The sequence below is a fragment of the Phoca vitulina genome, unplaced genomic scaffold (assembly GCF_004348235.1).
Source record: "Phoca vitulina isolate PV1807 unplaced genomic scaffold, GSC_HSeal_1.0 scaffold22, whole genome shotgun sequence".
NCBI classification, from domain to species: Eukaryota; Metazoa; Chordata; class Mammalia; order Carnivora; family Phocidae; genus Phoca; species Phoca vitulina.
This window is the reverse complement of record NW_022589725.1, coordinates 42800505-42820699: the sequence shown is the minus strand read 5'-3', so window position 1 is coordinate 42820699 and position 20195 is coordinate 42800505. Positions and strand designations below refer to the sequence as shown.

The 20195-nt window shown below is 48.8% G+C and overlaps 1 protein-coding gene across 11 annotated transcripts in view; it reads right to left on the bottom strand.

Annotated features, from left to right (window-relative positions):
- NCK2 (NCK adaptor protein 2) overlaps window positions 1-20195 on the bottom strand; it is a 148824-nt gene that overhangs the window by 93407 nt on the left and 35222 nt on the right. For 2 of the 11 annotated variants that reach the window (XM_032419827.1, XM_032419837.1), the window contains exon 1: window positions 1110-2214. The exons of 8 other annotated variants lie outside the window; for them this stretch is intronic. The gene's annotated coding sequence lies outside the window, so the exon portion shown is untranslated. Of the gene's footprint in view, window positions 1-1109; window positions 2222-20195 lie in introns of those variants that run through there. One more of the 11 variants, XM_032419840.1, reaches the window with a different exon arrangement.

The following is a 20195-nucleotide window of genomic DNA, read 5'->3' as shown; positions in this document are numbered from 1 at the left end:
GCTCACTGACGTGTGAGCGCCGATCAACCTCTGTTGCAAAGCTCTCCCGAGCACTGGAGGACGGTGAGCAGCAGCCCCCATCCTCCCTGGAGTGGTGACAATCAAAAATGTCTCCAGACACTGCAGGCATTGCCAAATGTCCCCTGAGGGACGAAATCACCCCGCTGAGAACACTGAACTAGAATACATGTAAATTAAGTAGACCAAGTTGTGTTGTTTTCTTTTTAAACAGCAAAAATAAGACAGGAATATTCATGTATTTTCTAACTATTCTGGAATGTGATTAAAATATTTAGACGGCAGTTGCTATAATCACCCCTTCCAAAATGGCACATTCAGTTAAACTCAGTGTCATGATTAACTAAGTCACAGTATGCCATATAATTAGAAGACAACCTCTAAACTCTAGCTTTGGAAAAGTGGGTAATGCATGCTATTGTTTATTTAAGAAAATGAGAAATATTAAAAACAAATATACAACTGTATGAATGTATGTCTGTGCTTGCATTAAAAAGCAATAAATAAAAGGAGGAAGGAAAAAAATCATCTTTTTACAAATAGTGATGGAAAGGGCTTGAGCGAGCAGAGCCTGAAGATACAGAATGAGACTTTGAGCACACTTCTGGCTCTGGAACCATCTAAATGGTTTATGTAACTATAAACCAATATTAACTTTTTTAAGTCCTAAAAATCAAAAGCAGAATGGAAACCAATTAACCAAATTATATATTGAGTCGGTGACATAAACAGAGAGAGACATTATTCCAAAAGACTTAGAAACACAGTAATTTGACTGTATTTCCCTAGAGGGATAAACCCTGAGGACAAAGATATCTTCTGCCGTTTCCACTACTCATATGGTTGGTAAAAATGTTGGTAGTTATTCTAAACATGTATGTGTTGTCTATAAATAAGATAATCAAGCAAATAAGTTCTTACGCCAATGTTCCTAGGGAGAAAAACTTTCAGCCTAAGAGAAAAGTGATACAAATATAAAACCAAAGAAGTAAAATATGCTGTAATTCGAATTCTCAATTAGAAATATCAGCGTGAATTTACAGAGGATTATGTCAGAAAACCAACCAAAACAAACGAGTGAACAAACCCACCTCTGTCCACTGAAAAGGCCCAGATCCAACAATCAGTCTGGAAGCAATGATCCCTAACTCCCAAACTGCAGTCCCCAAATTCCACTTCCTCCTAATGGGACCACGGTCTTTGAAATGTGGGCCTCTGCCTGGGGTGGGCACAGCCGGTCGGACCCGAAGCACGACAGCCCTTAGCCTTCAGTGGCGATGACGTCACAGACTCTGGGCATGAGCAACGGAACACAGAAGCAAGCTCAAGCAGCCCAGCTAGGCTGCAGCCGGGCACTCTCAGCATAACAAGGATGCCAGCCGCAATGAAAGAAAATGCTCCAGAAATACCTTAGATCATGAGCTCATAATGTCTCTAAAAACACACAAGCAAACCACCTCACTGGTGGCTTGTGGAGGATGCTGGGGAACCAGAACTATTTATTCTGAGAACTGCCAAAGAAAAGACAAGACTTTCCTGCGTAAGTGGACCTCAGGCTAACAGCCGCGCATTCTCCTCATCTGGCTAGGAAACAGAGAAGGAAGGACATGATCAGAATGGCATCATTTTGCAACCCTGATGAATTCTGGATGGAGGCGGTGATCACCAGGGCTGTCTGTTCTCATGCCCTCCTCCTGAAGCACACACCACCCACGATGGAGTCTTGCCTGAAAATCAGAGCAGAAAGGGCTCCAGATCTGACCAGCAGCTTACAGGAAGGAAACACAGGGGCTGGCGGGCATGGCGAGTGAGGGTCTGGTTAGCAAGCTGCAGCTGTGGGAAACCCAAAGGACGAAAGACTTGCTTTCTCCAACAAATCAATCGCCGTGGGGGAAAAAAATGAAAGGGTGGAGAAAGTAAACACACCATTCAACAGCAATAAGGGTCTGAGATAATTGGGGAAATTGGAACAGTAGTTACAGGTTTGGTAATAATAAGAAATTAGTTACTGGAGTATTTACTATAATATTTACAGATGAACTGATATCTCAGATTTGCTACAAAAATAGGCCACTGGAGTGTGCAGGAGTTCAGATGGAACAAGACTGGCCATTCAGAACTATGTGCTGAAGTTCTAATAATGGATATTCATGAGGATTCATGCTATGATTCTACCTTTAAAAACTACACTGAATATGATTATCCTGTAAACTAAGAAATCACAGCTTAGGGGCACCCGGGTGGCTCAGTCCGTGAAGTGTCTGCCTTCAGCTCAGGTCATATTCCTGGAGTCCCAGGATCGAGCACCGTGGAGGGCTCCCCGCTCAGCAGGGAGTCTGCTTCTCCCTCTGCCCCTCTCCTCGCTTGTGTGAGAGGGCGCGCTCTCTCAAATAGTATTTAAAAAAAAAAAAAAGGAAATCACACCTTACAAATGAGAGTCCAGAACATCAAAAAATAGGGCAGCCTGAAGGGCCTTCAGAAACCCACAGGCTCCAAACCACCTTCTCCCTCGGAAGGCTAGTAGAGCAACCCCAGGCCCCAGAGCGAGGGGCCAGCGAGGCCACCACAGAACCCAGCTCCTGAAATCTCCTCGGTCTCTCCACATAGTGCGGCAGGACTGGGTAGAAGAAGAGTTCTGACACACTCATAAGCCTTTTTTTTTTTCTTTTAAATATGGGCGGGGGGAGCAAGAGAGAGCACAGAAGCTGGGGAGCGGCAGAAGGAGAAGAAGCAGACTCCCCGTGGAGCAGGGAGCCTGATGCGGGGCTCGATCCCAGGACCCCAGGATCATGACCTGAGCTGAACACAGATGCTTAACCGCTTAACTGGCAGAGCCACCCAGGCGCCCCATAAGTCTGCTTTTTACCATCCACTGCTAAGATATTAAGGCTCTTCCTTTTGCTTATGAATATACTTCCAAAAACATTAAGTTTTTGGTAATTTGAACTCCACCCCCCCCCAAGAAAAAGAATAATCAGTTCATTCATTCAATAACATTGTGAGAATTTATTCGGCTATGGACTACACAACAGACAGTGAAACCTTTAGTGTCCTGGGAAAGCACATACAGCAGCTGTGTCATCTGCACGCTGATCAAACTACGTACACTTTCCGGCTCACAGGCTGTGATGAGAGTGTGCGGCACTGGTTTGTCTGAATTGTGAAATTATAAAAATTAAAGCATTTATCAAGCACCCGCTCAGCCAGGTCACCGTGATCCGCTGTTTTAAAGTGAGTCCGTGAGAAATGTCCCTCACTGCCAAGAAGCTGAGCCCATCAGAGTACTCTATAAACATATAATAAACTGTGCTGATACACAAGTAAAGAATAAGGACATCCCAAGGACATGAAGCCAAGATAAAACTGCTGGAAAATGCCAGCTGGTGAGGCCTGAGGGAGGAGAGAAGGTGTGTTCACTAAATGGGTATTTTAAGCCCCCACATCCCATACAGCCCCCAGCCCTGCCAGCCCCACACAGCAACCACCCTGAAATTGACGGAGCCTACACCCGTGCCCATTCCCTGTTCTCTGGGGCAAGGACAAAGCAATGAAGGCACAAGAGATTAAATGAGGGAGATGAGAAAAGACCAATTTCTTATCAGTGTGGCTGTAATTGACATCACTTCCCCAGGCTTCTCCAGATGAAATCAACATTCTCTCACAGATTACTAGAATTTAAATCTTCATGGGGGAAGGATTACAGATGTGCTCTAAGCCCTTCACTTCACAAATGAGAAAAGAAAGGTGCAGAATGGCTGAGCCCCAGGCCACGCGGGCTTCAGGGTGGCTCAAGCACCCTTCCAGTTATGTTACTCAAGGGTACTTCCGGAGCCCCCAAAGTTTCCTGGCTGGAGGTCACAGCACCCAAGCTGTGTCATCCAATTCTTGTCAAGTTCTACTAGACCAGAGAACTATCCTAGTGGTTTGTATCTGTGTGTTATCATGAAAGGGAGGACAGTTTCATTCTGGCTGATTACTTATGAAGCCCTGTGGGCGAGAGCTTTCCTCATCAGCACAGGCTGACCATCCAGACTCTTGCTCTGGCATGGGTCAGAGGTCAAAGCACAGAGCTGAAAACCCCCCCATGACTTGCCTGTGCTCATCAGCGGGTGGCAAGAGGCCCACCTGGACCGCAGCCTTAAAGACAGAGGCAGAGCCCACCGAAGACAAGCTCCACTTCTTTCCACGTGTGCTGACAATGGAGCCAAAGGCCAGGGGTTCCAGCAGCCCACCCTGGCACTGAGCCCCTCTGCCTGAGAATGAAGATGAGCCAGAGGCTGAGGGGCAGGGAGATAGCCCATCAGGGAGATAGCTTCATGCAGCACCACCAGACCCGGGGACCCCATCTACGGCTCCTCTCACGTGTGTGAAGCAGCAAGAAGGGGCCAGGGGAGGTGGCTGGGCCCCCAGGCTGCCTGCCCAGGGACGCACTCCCCAGCACACCACCTCACACAGCGCCCAGGCATATAACCTTACCCGTCTTAGGAGCCTGGCCACCTGCCAGCTTATGGCACCAAGCAGCAGAGAGCTCAGCACTGGTTACCACTCTGAGTCAGCAGTGCAAGACCTCCTAAAAATAGGTGGTAAGCAGTTACAGAAGCTGCAGGAAGTGAAGAAATGAGAGTCTGTAATTGTAATCTGATCAACAAATTCTAAGGACACGAGCACTGTTTCTTAATGGTTTGCTTTTATGTCTGAATGTGCAGGCCTATTTATGGGTTTTGATGAAGAAGGAGCTGACTGTATTTTTAGCTCACAAATCAACTTTTAATTCTTCCCATTCTACAAGTGGGAAATAACATTTCACATAGCACAAGCAATAAAAATTAAGATGTTTTGAAGATAAGCCACTTCTGCTCATTTGCATTTAACACACGATTGATTATACTATGCATTAGGCTCTGATTCTATGCTCCTCCTCCAAGCCGGGAGTGAAGACAGAAGTCAGCACCCATCTGTGGAAATTCAGTTAACTGCTGCTAGTGGCCAATGTTTTCTGGTGGCCAGGGCAATGGTTCTCCCCTCGTGCCCGACCAGCAGCAGAGACACTAGGAAGCTTCCTAGAAATGTAAATTACTCGGGCCCACTCCAGGCTCCAGAGGCAAAAACTAGGAGGCTGGGGGCAGCAATCTGTCTCAAAAAGCCCTCTAGCTAATTTGGAACAAACTCTAGTTTCAGAACCACGAACCACAGGGCAAGATGCTCACAAGAGATTGTAATAGGCCATAAACGCTTTGCAATGCATTTCACAGACACGTTTTATTGCCCATATTAGGATGTTATCTAGCAAGAGAATCATTTTCATCAAAAAGACTCCCAAAAAACAGTTCTCCCATTGGAAAGAACTCTCTTATTAGGATCAAAAGAAAGAGGGTAATTTTTTCTCATTGAAAAATGTTATGAAACTTTTTTTTTGTGCACCAGGGTCAAGTACATGTACGAATGCAACCTTGGCCTGGGTGGTCATCACCCCTGTGGGAAGGTCCTGGTCGAGCCACCCAGGAAGGCGAAGAGGACAGCTCCTTCCCCAGAGCAGCTCAGCGGGGGCTGCGGCCAGTCTCTGGGGGGCCTGCGGAAGAAAAGCCTGGCAGAGACGCATGCATTAGATACATCACAATCATTGTATATTTTAAATTGGAGGAGCTTGTCCACATCTGCTTAGCATTCTGAAAAGATTAACACAACTAGAATACATTTTTAAGAACTCAAGGCAATGGGGCGCCTGGGTGGCTCAGTCATTTAAGCATCTGCCTTCAGCTCAGGTCATGATCCCAGGATCCTGGGATGGAGCCCCAAGTCAGGCTCCCTGCTCAGCGAGGAGTCTGCTTCTTCTTCTGCCCCTCTCTCTGCTCATGTTGTCTCTCTCTCTCTCTCTCTCTCTCAAATAAATAAAATCTTAAAAAAAAAAAAAAAAAAGAACGTAAGTCAATAAATAGGAGATTCACTGCCCTGACTACCATCTCCCTCTGTCAAAAACACATGGAATTAATACAGATGGCTTCTGTCTTGAAGCACAGAGTAGTGAATTATAATGGCTTAAAACTGAGTTAAAGCTATTTAAAAATGAAGAGAAGGAATAGAGGGAAACTAGGAAAAAGCATACATTTCACGGATAAAGAACTTTTAAAGAAAAGAAACAAAAACTAGAAAACTCAGAAAGAGAAGGCATCTTGGGGAAGGTTAGTAAGATCTGCCCTGGGCAGGAGCAGCTCTTCTATCACGTATCTAGTTCTCTAATACACCCTAGGTAACGCCCTCCTATAGAGTACGATACACACATACATGTAAATACTACTTACAGTACTTGTTAAGAGATGAAGACAAGCAATAGTAGTTTCAGAATATCCATCCCCGTTAATGAGAAAAGTTAACTTGGACAGAATACGGGTGTGCATACACAAACCAGAGAAGAAAGCTAAGCATCAGGCTGCACGGCCATCAGCTAAATGGTGCTGACAGAAATGGTGGCAAACAGAAGAGCTTCCCTCTCCTCTGAACCTACTTTTAGGCAGTGGCTTGCCCCACCGGAGGGTATTTATGGGTGTAGGAGTTGCCAGGGCATCAAAACCCTTTAAACCAATGACAGCGACAGTGTCTAACTCTGACGTCTAACTCATGTAGCTGATTTGAGGCTCACTGTATTCAGCACGGGTCTCCTTCCTCCCGCTTCCAAGCCCCCCAAATTCAAATGAACCAAAGTGAAAAGAAAGTCAGCACGTGGCAGCTTTTACAGGCCTGGTCCTCATTTTTGCATCCCCGTACAGCAGGTGCCACCTCAGAAGGGCAGGGTCCGAAGCAGAATCTGCCCCTGAGGGGCAGGAGTCCACTCGGTGCACCTGGTCCCTCGAACGGCCAGCGAGCGACCTGTGAGCCAGGGGTCTGCACACCAGTCTCATCACAGAGGAGCAGGGCTCACACGGGGAGACGAGTTTCTCCTACGGAACGGCCAGGGGTCCAAAGTGAAGCAAAAAAGCACTGGTCTCGATCTTCCCATCCCACATTCCTCACTGTTGTCAAGGCGAGAGAGCAGAGCTGGGCATTTCTCACAGGAGGGAAGGTGGCTGCGAGGATGCCCTCGGAGGGTGGGGGGAGCCGGTCTCCCCTGCAGTGAGGGGCCCAGTGAGGCTCACTGTATTCGTTTGCTTGGGCTAACATAAGAAAAGATCACAGAGGGAGTGGACGAAACAACAGAATTATGTGTTCATAGTTCTGGAGGTTGGAAGTCCCAGATCAAGGTGTGGGCTGATGTGTTTCCTGAGAGCTCTGTTCCTGGCTTGCCGACAGCAGCCTTCTCGCCTTCTAGCTGTGTCCTCATGTGGTGGAGAGACAGCCAGGTCCCCGGCGCTCTTATCAGGAGGACACGAGTCCTATCCGATCAGGGCCCCACCCTTAGGAACTTATTTAACCTTGATTCCTTCCTTAGAGGCCCTGTCCTCAAACACAGACACGTGGGGGGGGGGGGGGGGCGTACGCCCCCAACGGGGGACATGGGGGGGGGGTGCCCAAATTGGTCCAGTTGGGGGAGCTGGCCCGAGGCAACTGCAGCAACAGGATTAGACCTGGGGTTGGGGTGTCCACGCCTTCCATGGCCCTGAGCTGACCCTCCTTCTGCAGGAAGAAAAGGACCCAGGAAAGAGAAAGGCAGCTGAGTGGTGCAGGGCCACAGGCTGCACAGATCAGGAGGGCAGGAGGGACAGACAGCTGCCTAGGTGCCGCCACCCCTCGGGGGGCCAGACCAGAACCCAGGCACAGTCGAAACAAAGCGCAGACAAGAGGCAAAACGCAAACCACCACACTCATGGACACTGACATCCTCCAAGCCCTGGCAGGGCACCAGGCCCAGCTGAGGCCTGGCGGGGGTCCCCTCCTCTGAGTCTGATGACAGTCCCCTGGGGCCAGCGCTGAGAGCGTCACTCGTGAGAATGAGGGGCTGAGAAGCAGAGGTCAGGGAAGCTGCCCAAGGCCACTCAGCCACGAGGGGCCAGGCAGGGGCTGGTACTACGGCAGCGGGCCCGAAGGCAGCCCTCCTGGCCTCCAGGACACATGGGAAGGGAAGAGACCTAGGAAGGGCGCAACGCTGGAGCCCGGGGACAGCGGGAAGGAGCACAGGGCAGAGGCCAGGACTGGAGGATGCAGAAAAACCAGAGATAGCAGTAGAGACAGGAATCCGAAGGGCCAGGCTGCCGCCCTCCACAGAGCCGTACCCTGGGCCGGCACACGTCAGGTCCTTTACAAAAGGAGTTAGCTCTCCTTCACAGCCCCGGGATTGTGGCAACTCATCCTTCTCCTAAACACACATACAGGCCGTGCGCTGAAGGAACCCCCTAGCGGCCCGTGCCTCCAGCGGAGCAGACATCAGACCCAAGTGGAGTTCAAGGCCAACCCCAAGGCCGGCCGCAAAGTCCCCAAATCCAGAGAGCTTCCGGGGCGAGTGTGGGCCTGCACACCCGCCCTGGACCCCACGCCCACTAGCTGTTCCCAGGGCCAGGTGAGATGGGCAAGAACTCCCAGCCAGGCCCAGCACACAGCTAGTGCTGCTCAGTTAATGGTGACGGTTGCTATTACCCAGACTCAAAATAACCGTTTTGTTTGGTATCAGAGCCATCTGTATACATCTCTGTCTTCCCTGTATCAGGTGCGGAGGCTGTCTGCAATTTACCCTCCTCTCCACAACACTAATCGTGCAGCCCTCCACAGAAGAGAGGATCGATAAAAGGCTGGATGAGTGAACTAACTGATAGACAACTGTACAATGGAAGGGACATGAGAATAAGGCAAATAAAGCAGAAGGTAAATGAGAAAATCGACAGATGGGCAAAGGGTGGACACACATAGATGAAAAGATGCAAAAAAAAAAGGCAAAAGATAATAAGTGCAGGGGACAGAATGGTCTGGGTTAAATGACTGGTGTCTCCCTGGAGTGTCTTTCTGGACCAGAAGGATTTCATCGCTACCAGCTATAATCATCCATTTTCTTCAGCACGCCAGATAAGAACAAATAAATAAAAAGACACTGCACTTACTAGGAGGAATTAAGCACCCTATGCCCAACCTCTTGCTAGCCCAGGGGTGACGTTCTGCATATGACTGAGTTCTCCCGGGCTTTTTCATACAAAGCACAATAGCAAACATCGCTGTGCACACAGCAGGGTGACCCCAGCCTTGGCAGGAAGGCTTCAGACACCTGAGCTGACACTGACATGGGCTGGTCAGATGAGCTCGGCAGTTCCCACTCCATCCCGGCTGGTTTACACTCTCCCCGTATTTCATGGCAGGGAAACCCATCTGTGGGTCCTTTCAGGTCAAGAGAGGTAAACCAGCCAGCATTAAAATTCAGCTTTCTATTGGGTATCTTCTGATTGAGTCACTTTTACTCCGCTTTAATTTTATCTCTGTGATTATCAAGAATTACATTCCCATGTCCCTCCCCACTGACAACACTATGACTATTTTGTCCTATGGCTCCAGACGTCACAGGAAAAGGAAGCTTCCAGAGAGGCTCCTCGGTGGGGAGGGGAAACTGCCCTCTGTGCTGTGCCCACCGGCACACAAACACCATGGCCACCTCAGGCTCCCAGCAACATTACCCAGAACCACATGCCTGCTCCAGAAAGCATTCTGAATTGTGAGGCTGTCCACCTGCATTCACAATTTCTTACCTTTAGCCATATATCCTATGCAGTCGGTTTTATAGGATGAAATACCTATGTATATCACAAGAATGCTGAAATGGGAAATGTCAGAAACACTAGTGATGCGGATCTGTCACCCAGCCCACTCCCCAGGGCCTGGAACACAGCTGGACACCGGACCCAGAGCAGGCAGATAGGTGTTTCCTCCAGAGGCCAAAATGCCATGCCCTTTGTTCACAATTTTGAAGGTGCTATAGTTTCCACTAGATTAAGTGAGAATCTTTTATGGAAAGCACTTAACAATGGCCTGACCCATACCCATGCTCAATTTAAATGTTAGTGATTAGCATTATTATATATGAGTGATAATAGTACATTCATGCTCACTTATGTTGTAAAAACCCGAAAACCTCTTCACATTGTATACCCTTAGCCCTTACCCGCTGGGACACAGGAAGGCAAGAACGACGTGCATTCCTCCATGCATTCCTAGCACAGCTTCTGGTACATGGTAGAAACGGCTCGTGAATGTCACATGCCCCTTCACACTTCATTGGAAGCGGTACCCACCATTACCGGCATGAAAAGGAAATCGGGAACAATTTGCTATGTAAGCAAATGAACCTTTCCTCTCCCCTTCGTCCCAAGCTCAATCTGCAGGGGGGGAAATACTTCTTACTGGCCATACAAATTAGCACGTACCACTTGCACAGTTTACAACCAGCAAGTAAGACCAGCTCAGAGCCAACTCCGCATCGAGCTATTCTTACCCTAAATAAAAAGCACCCTATATATGAGCGACACAAGAGAATCCCCACCCAAGGGCACCATTCAACCACTAGCTCTGCCTTTTACCTAAAATTCTACCAAAGGCAACTCACACCGACCTGTAGAACAGTTAACATCTAAGTAACATCTGAGCAGGAACAAATTAATACAGAGACTGCTAACCATGCCCCCATCCTGGTGATTACAGGCAAGTCAGCCCTTGTGCACTGGGTTACTTTTGCAATTAAAACAAAACAAAACAAACACCTCACTAATTAAAAATGGAAAACCAACCAACCAACTAAATGATCACAGGGTCCCCACTGGCTCATAATTATGCCATTTAGCATACTGTGATTGATAAGCCAGGAAGTTCTGACATCAACTAGAGAAAAGATGTAAACTGAAAAAGCCATGTCTTCCTAAGAGCAGAATTATGTTTTCAACAGAATCAACGACCGGAGGACTCATTCACATCTAAAACTGCTTTTACAAAGACTGTAACAAGTATGCCTTCAGTTCTGTTCATGCTTACATGCTGGAAATTCACGATGCACAAGGACATATGTTTCTGTTCTCTGTTAGAGAGTAAACGGAGCTGATGTGGCAGAGTACGTGGCCCGCAAGGAACGGAGTCTGCAGACCTCCGTCACCCAAACAATGATCAGATGAAGAAGATGCAGTATTCAAAGCTGTGAGTCACGGAAGAGACATCAACTTTTACACTTTGCATTTTACTTCAGGAAAGTCAAACAAGACAAAACTGCCTTTTGCTAGCTGTGATATTTTAGTTTCCAGGAAAGGGATGTATCTAAAGCAACTCTGCAAAAGACTCATGAATTGCTAAACGTCTTCTCGTCTCTCCGACATGAGGCTGGTCTTCCACAGATGCCACCACGTTCCCCCCTCAAGTGGCCCGGCGTGGTGATGGTGGCCTGAGTCTACCTGTCATACTGCAGCTGGACAAGCCCCTTCCAGGGACAGGCCAGCACCTCACTAGTGAGCCAAGGCAGAGCCAAGACAGCCACTGAGGAAGCTGGCATTCACGTCCTTTTCCACCTCCCACCGGCACGCATCACGACAGAGCGTGGTGGTAGGGCCCCTGACCCAGTGTGACTGTGTCCTTATAAGAAGCCAGAGACACAGGGGGGCCACCATGTGATGATGAGGGCAGAAACCACAGCTCCACAGCTGCAGGCCAAGGAACGCCAAAGCCTGAGGTAACCTGAAGCTCATAAGAGGCAAGGAAGGACTCTCTCCTCCAGGTGTCAGAGGGAGTGTGGCTGCCAACATGGGGACTTTAGACTTCTCGCCTCCAGAACCGTGGAACAATAAACTTCTGTTGCTTTAAGCCACCGAGTCTGTGGTACTAGGAAAGGTATACAGTCAGTTTCTGGGAACATGGGGGCTATTTCCCAGGCCAGACGGTGGCCACCCTTCCAGCAGGCTCTAGCCTGCACCATCAACACCCCCACAGCCCCGCGGCCTGGAAGCTGCAGCGGGGAGCCAAACTTGGGATAAAGAACCAAGTGATTTTCTCTTCAACTTTAGCAGTTTGAGGGCTTTTAAAAATGGTTGCAAAGTCATGCACAAAGCAAGAAAAGTCTCTTTTAGAGCATGATCAAAGACATGAAAACACCTCTGATCAGACAAGTACTTGAAGATCTCTGAGGAAAGAAACATATTGCAATAATCACTAGACTCAGTGACCACAAAACAACGCTCTCCAGAACGTACAAGGCTCTGAAGAAATAACAAAAGAAATTACTTAATCATTTACGTAAAATTAAAAAGCTTCTATAGAGAAAAGCCAACAGAAAATCACTCCCAATGGGTATGAGTATGTATTAAAATCCAAATATCAACACTGCCAAAATAATAGTAACATTATCCACACCAACAGTTACTAACACACGTAGTTTTATGCATATAACTGACATAAAGCACACAACACATGGAACACTTACCAAATTACCAAGCACCCGTCAGAAATGATTAGGAGCTGGGGCAAACTCAGTGCATCTTACTAAGTCGTATACTGCATTAGGGAATATGGTATAAAAGGGCATCATTATTCGTGATGCCACACTGTGCCCGGCACTTCCCCACCCCCACCTAGCTCCCTCCACCAGCAGAGGGGAGACTTTGGCGGGGAGTCGGATGCCCCAGGACGTTGCAGACCTCATTTTACTATCTACCTTCCACTGCCCTCATCCTCCATAGGTAGAAAAGTACCTAATGCATGACCGGGGTTCACTGAATTGTAGTAAGATGTTCCTGCAAGGCACAAACCCGGGCTCTTTGTTTCAAAGAGCTTCAGTTGCTCCCTGAAGTGGCCATCAGCATTTCCGAGCACATGCTACATGAAGCAGGGCTAACCAGGCACGAGCTCAAATCTGTGGGGGAGGCTGTGCATCTCCCTGGTTTTGGGAAGGTCTGGTCTTCAAAGCACACACACGCAAGAAAAAAGTTCAGGAAAGTCTCTTTTCTAGTGACAACCTACGAGGCTCCCCAAGGGGATGGGGACCAACCAAGCTCAGGCTAGGTTACAAACGGCACTTTTGGCATTTCTAAACACCACTCAGAGCATTTTCATTGCTATTGCTGTTCAGTTTTAAATCACTGCATATTTTATTTTTATTTATTTTTATTTATTTATTTATTTGACAGAGAGAGAGAGCACAAGCAGGGGGAGCGGCAGGCAGAGGGAGAGGGAGAATCAGGGTCCCTGCTGAGCAAAGAGCCCGATGTGGGACTTGATCCCAGGACCCTGGGATCATGACCTGAGTCAAAGGCAGATGCTTAACTGGCTGAGCCACCCAGGTGCCCCTAAATCACTACATATTTTAGAGAAAAGCCCATGGTAAGGCTTGCCACGGCCCTTTTAGAGCTAATTCAGCAGGAGCTAAGACTCAGGCTCGCTGTTTCCCCAGCCGCTTCAGCAGAAAGCCTAGCACATCTCATGCGGATTTTAAAGATTTTATTTATTTTTTTTGACAGAGAGAGACACAGCAAGAGAGGTAACATAAGCAGGGGGAGTGGGAGAGGGAGAAGCAGGCTTTTCGCGGAGCAGAGAGCCCGATGCGGGGCTTGATCCCAGGACCCTGGGATCATGACCTGAGCCGAAGGCAGACGCTTAACGACTGAGCCACCCAGGCGCCCCTCATGCGGATTTTAAAACCACCTTTCAGGGGATTTTAAAACCACCTGTTTTACTTTCCAACCAAGTAAAAAGAAAGAAAAGTACTAAAGCTAGACACTAGCCCCTAGCAGAATTCAGGAGCAGGGTGATAGGAACATACAACATATGTGGCCAGCATTCAAGTAAGAACTTGTGTGGAACTGAAATTAACTTTCACAGTTAAGAGTGCTGAGTATGTAGGGCGTTTCCCCTCAAGTTCTCAAAAGGCCTTCAGCCCAATCATCACCTGAGGTGGAGAGGCGGAAGGCATGGCACTGGTTTGAAGGGAACACTAGCGGCAAGGGGAAGGCGGATGACCGGCCCCCCACTAGTGATGTGCTGGTCCCCTGTGCCAGAAGGGGAGCCCATCACTAGTCGCCAGAACTCTCTGGCCTGTCGGCCAACAATCAGACCAGGAAAGTCATCCTCCCCCTCAAACTATTCAAAACCAGAGGTGGGAGGAGCAAGAAACCACCTAATGAGAGGCTTCCACACTGGGAGAAACCAGACAGCAACTTCTCTGGGTCAGAGGCGGGGCTTACAACCTGCAATCTCTGTGCTGGGGGCTTCTTCTCTTTAAAACCAGTCATGGTTACAGGCTAGCATGTGGCCATCCTTCCCCTCCCTTCCCCCTGCCTTTCTTTTCCTTGGCAAGCACAGAGTGAGGAAGGGGACGGGGAAATTAGGTCTTTGTCCTGGATCCCCTCCCTTGACTTAACGGACTCAGCGGGGCCCAGGTCATCAGGTCACTGGGACACTGTCACGCTGATACCAAAGAAATTGGCAGCTCTATGTAGTTAATCTCAATCCAAAGCATTACAGCAAGAAATCAGCAGGGACTAGAATATATGCACACGCAAACACCCAGTGACCCAAATGACATTGCCAGAGTCCTTCTACTTATGCACCCAGATGCCAGCTGGAGAAACAGGCATGGGTACCCGAGAGTTGACAGCTACCACCGGTCATAGACAACTGCAGGGTCATCACATGCCAAGGAACAGGCTCCTTTCAGGCACCACTCTATAAACCTTACAACTATCCTAGGAGATAAGTATTACTATTGTTCCCATTTCTCAGATGGGAAAACTGAGGCACAAAGAGCCCTACCAAACCAAAGTCCCACAGTACCAAGTGGAAGGCCACGATCCATGCCAGGGGACCAGATCTGTACCACCATGGTGTACTGCCTCTCGGGGTTAAGTGCACGAGGGTTCAAAGACAGGCGTACAGGAGAGGCCCAGGAGACCTTCTAGGAAGGAGCCACTAGTTCTAGCTCTGGGGTAATCCAGACGCTCCAAAGGAGAGATGCCATTGCAGTCCTGCCACATGCAAGGAGGTAAGCAGTGGGGCCGGTGGGGAGGCAGGCTAAGCACTGGAACAGCATGGGCAAAAGCACAGTGTGTAAAAGTGCATGGCCTTGTTGGAAGTAAACCAGTGTGATTATGTTCATAAAATTTAAAAAGTACTAAATGGTGGCAGATGAAGCAAAGATCTTATTTTTAGGGCCCTTTAATAATACCCAGGAGCCCAGACTTTATCATGAAATGGGGACCCAGAGGCTTCTAAGAAGAAAAGTGAAACAAGTACATCTGTGTATTAGAAAATCAACCCTGCTACCGATAAAAGGTTGATGAGAGGGAGAAAAGTCCAGAAGCAGGAGGATGAGAGGACTGTGGCCAGGTGAGAGAGAAAGGCCTGGTCCGGGCAATGCGAAGAGAGAAGGTCAACGTTTCAAGGCGTGGTGACCACAGGCTACCCTCTGATCTGTGACTGTTGGCTCAGCGTAATTATTAATAGCACCCCTTTCCGCTAGCAAAGGTGCCTGGCGCAGCCAGAAATACGGTCACTGTATTCCACACCCGCTTGGGCACAATATACGTACGTTAAGAGGGAGAAGCAGGATTTGAGGATGAACATAAGAATTTCAGCCCAGATACCAGATAAAAATAAGGGTGTGTGTCTTTTAGATAAATTTACATACATGAAAACCATATTATGGAAATATGGTGACAGATCTAAATATTTATGACCATCCTGCCCCCACTTGACCTAGATGCTGTGAAACGAAGCTTTTTGCCCTGAAAATTTCACTTTAAAAACTATTCAAATATTCTACAATATTTCTTCTTCTTGATTAATCTCACAATCAGAAAATTTTTTTCTAGTAATAAATGTATGCCTCGTCTCCAGTGCATCCAAAATATTCTTCGTTGAAGTAATGCATACCACGAGAAAAAAACAAAACTAAATAAATGGGAGGAGGAAGAGCTTATGAAGAGGATAGAACTGAATTAAATAATCGAGGAACAGCAAGGTCCAGAGAACTGACTCCGCTGTAAAGCGTGTGGGTGCGTATATGACATTATGTAAGACAGCAGAAGGCAGTCTGATCACACACACCCACGTAGGCCGCGCTATCCCCGCACTGCTTTTCTCATGTCAGTTCCTCCTTTCGTGCAGCTAAGAAAGTTAATCCCATCCTCCAGCCTATATGAACTCCACAAAACAAATCTCCTGCTAGGGAGGTACGTGTGCACGTCCGGGAGCGTGGGTTTTAAATCACAGACAAACCAAGAGGTCCAATTCAAAAGTCGTATTATTAGTGGAATAAAGCTAGCATTCTTTATACACATCCTCCACCTGTGCCGCACTCAGTGGGTGGGGAACAAGTTCTCTCTTCCCTCCAGGCACCCACGGGTGGGTCCTCTACAGTGTCTGGATTCACAGGGGCTGTATTCTGCTCCAGGAAGCCACATTTTGCTGGAACGCTGCAACCTCTCACTTCGCAGGGGGTAAAGAGGGATGCTGCCATACCCTCAGAGATAAAGGACCACAAGGGCAACCGACTTAAAGCATCCCCTTTAATTAAATTAATGCAAAAAGTAAAAGTTCTGAGTGTTGTCTTCTTTGTTCTCTTCAGGAATGAGTCTAAGAAAAAACACATTTTACTAACCACTCCTAGTCCAATTATTCTCGATAATTTCTCAATTTTGATATTTTATGGAAACCACATTTCTGAGTTTCAAAGAATATATTCTTAGAGCAAGTTCATAACACTCTTTTTTAAATAGCCATTAGCCCAATTTATGCACACAACCAGCAGTTCTAAGGGCGTTATTTCTTACCATCCAAGGAGACCTGAGCAGGGGCTCGAGCAGACGATGCCCTGGCTACCTGATGTGGCCACAGCGCTGGCATTCCTCTGTGGAAGGCTGCTCTAGAAAAGCCTCACTGGGAGGCGGCCCAGACCAGTGACTTCTCCTCTGCATTCAGTGGCCCTTCTTCCCATCCCCACGCATATATAATAAGGGTAGTCGTGTTCTCCAGGACATCCTCCTCCTCCCTCACGGGGGATGGTCACTGACCGGCTCGGGGTGGGCATCTGACCAACGTGGACCAAAGATGTGCCCCCCTGAGAGGTGGGATACAGAGCGGCGCTTCTGTGAGCCACACAGCCTCCGTGCTGTTGGGGCAACTGTCCCCCCACCCCCACCCCGCAAGCCCCGGGAGAGGTACCGCAGGCCCGCAGGGTGCAGAAAGAGGCAGAGCATAGAGGCAGAGCGGCTCTCCCCTACGTGTCCCCGAAGCCTTGCTGACACCCCTTCGGAAGACACCCCACCCTCAGGACGACTTCCTCTCTTGCTTCAGGGAGCTCCAGAGGGGCTCCGGTACCTGCCACCCTGGCCGCTCCTCGGAGCGCGCTGGGGGAAGCCGGGGAGGGGAGCGCCAGATGCAAACACGGAGTGTGGGGGGGCCGCATAAAGGCAGGAGCTTCCTGTTCCTGGCAGAAGGGCAGCAGGGGCTGGACGGATAAGCAAAACCGCTCTGCTGGGATCGGAACCCCGTCAGCATCACCAACGCCGAGCTGCCCCTGGGCAGGGCTGTGCAGGAAAGCCTGCGGTCGCTTCCTGCTTGTCAGCGGGGAACAGTCTGTCCGAGGCTTCAAAGCGTGGTTCTGCCCCCCGCCCCCCCCCCCCCGACCGGCGCACCAGAGGGAACCGCGGTGCCTCCCCGAGACTGCACGGCAGCACCTGGGTGTGCAGCGCACACGTGGACGGCTGGTAACTTCCCCGCAGTGCAGCTGCGATGGGATCATTTATATTCATTTCTGGTAGCCAAAGCGGGCATGTTCAACTTTTTGTTTTGGTTTCCCTCCTTTTCTGCGAGTATAGTCTGCGTGATGCATGACTGGTGGATTTTCAGTACTCCATTCCTATTGATCCACGCTGAGATGAAACAGCAGTGACCACTCTTTGTCCCCACATGCCAGGTGGCACCAGGGCAGTTCATTCCACCCACACTCAGGAGAGTCCCCGTGCCAGATGTGCCCTGGCGTCCGGACCACTGCCATCCGGCCACACTCCCCTCTGGACCACTGAGGCTACATTTCCCAGGCCCTTACCAGCTGGACTCTGGGTAAGGTTCTGCCAAAGAGGGGCCCTGGTGCAACATTAAAAAGCAGGAGGGGGCACCTGGGTGGTACAGTCAGTCAAGCATCGGACTCCTGATTTCCGCTCGGATCATGATCGCAGGGTCCTGGGATCGAGACCCACAGCATCGCAGCATCAGGAATCTGTGCTCAGCAGGAAGTCTGCTCTTGAGAGATTCTCTCTCCCTCTCCATCTGCACCCCTACCCCCGAGCTCGCTTGCCCTCTATCTCTCTCTCTTGCTCGCTCTCTCTCTCCCTAAAATAAATAAAAATCTTTTAAAACTAAAACTAAAAAAAAAAAAAAAAAAAAGGCAGGAGGGAAAGGTGAAGACTTGCCCACCCCCACCCCCGCAAGGCAGGAGCAGGGTTCTAGAACAGCATGGCCAATGCATGGCAGCAAGTGGCTGAGGCTCAGGCTGTGCCTTAGCTCCCAGGGCAGGACCAGCAGTTCAGGCTTCCTGCTGGCGTGGGAGGTGATGGCGGGGAGCACCTGCTCTTGGGCTCTGGGGGACTCCCATGTCCTTGTTTTGTTCCTGCAGACCTAGAGCCAGCGCTGGCTCAGTTTCTGATCTTTGGGTAACATGTCCTCCCCCTTTGGCTCCTTCAGCCCTTTATACCCTTTTGTAACCATTCCCTGGACTAGACCTTGTGCATCTAAAATACCTAAGAGGTTTCTATTTTGCTAACGGAGAAGCCCCAAAGAGGGCAGAAAGAACCCCCCAGCCAGAGTGAAGCAGAGTCCATCTGAAGAATTATAGCTGGCCAGTGTGACTCTCAGGTGAGTCAAAACAGAAAAAAAGCAAAGGGCAGTGTCACTCCTCACCTGTCACCTGAGGTCTGACTGCTAAAGGTCCCTGCAGCCCGGGCAGAGCTGACATCACTCTGCTAACCAGCTGGGCCACCTGGAGGAGGAACACAGCAAGCTAGCCCACATCAGCCGCTCAAGCAACCAAACCTAGAAGAAAATCCACAAGTTCCTTCTTCTGCTCATACTCAAAATGTCATAAAGGTCCCCTGCTGGGCCAGGGGGACAACCCAGGACTTGTGCAGTGCAGCTGCCCTCCACGGGTGGGCAGGCAAGGCATAGGAAGCAGCCCTGACCACAGCTGGGCGACCCCTTACCAGCCAGCCAGAAGGCCCACCTGTCATATGCCTGGTGACAGAGGGCTCTGAAACCCTCCCCTCAACTTTCTTTGGCTGCTTCCAGATGATACTGAAATTTCAAGATATTTGGAACACTTCGAGAAGTAAGGGACAAAAGGCAGGTAACTAAATTGCTACAGAAAATCCAGGAGGTACGATGATTATAGCTGGAACGAAAGTTGGGGGTCTTCCACCCTGCCCCTGGGACATGAAAGGGAAGTAGGAGCAGCTGGTGACATAGACAGGAGAGCAGACCTCTGGGATTCCCTGGGGAGGATCTGAGGGCCACGGGCGGCCTTTCCACACCCACTTCTCCCCAGAGGTGGACCACAGTAAGGGACATACATGGTGCTATGCCAAATTAGGCTAAACCAAAAATACGATGGGTGCATTTTCTTCCAATTACTCCCTAGGTAGAAGTCATTCACTCCCTAAGCAACTGATGGTCAACAATTGGGCCTTCTGCTAGATTTTGGGCTTTTTTATAACCACAAAACCAAAAGGGAACTTTGACAACCAGTTATTCCAACCCTCTCATTTACAGATGAAGAAATTATGAGCATGATCAGTGAATAAAAGAAAAAATCCACATGGAAAGAATCCAAGTGAACCAATGTAGCTCCTGAAACTTACACACAGGGAGGCGTGGTGCTCTTGGTTAAGTGAACCAGGCAGCAAGGTCAAGAAGGAAAAAAACCCTAAGTTTCAAAAGGGTATAATTAGCTGGATTATTCTTCACTTAAAGGTAGCGTGAGACAGCTCCTTTATCTACAGCAGAAACTACTGAGGTCCAACCATAAACTCATAAATAGTGTTTAAAACCCAAAGGAGACAAGAAAGAACCTACATATAAAGGTTCAATAGCGACAACTGATAAAAATAAGCAAGTTGAATGGAAAGCAAGTTAGAACACACCAATTTGAAGTTAAATTTAAACATTACATTCTGGTTAAAAATAATCCCAAGAAATGACATGTATCTGGAATTCACTTTACGGTCCTCTAGTGGGGAGCATAGGAG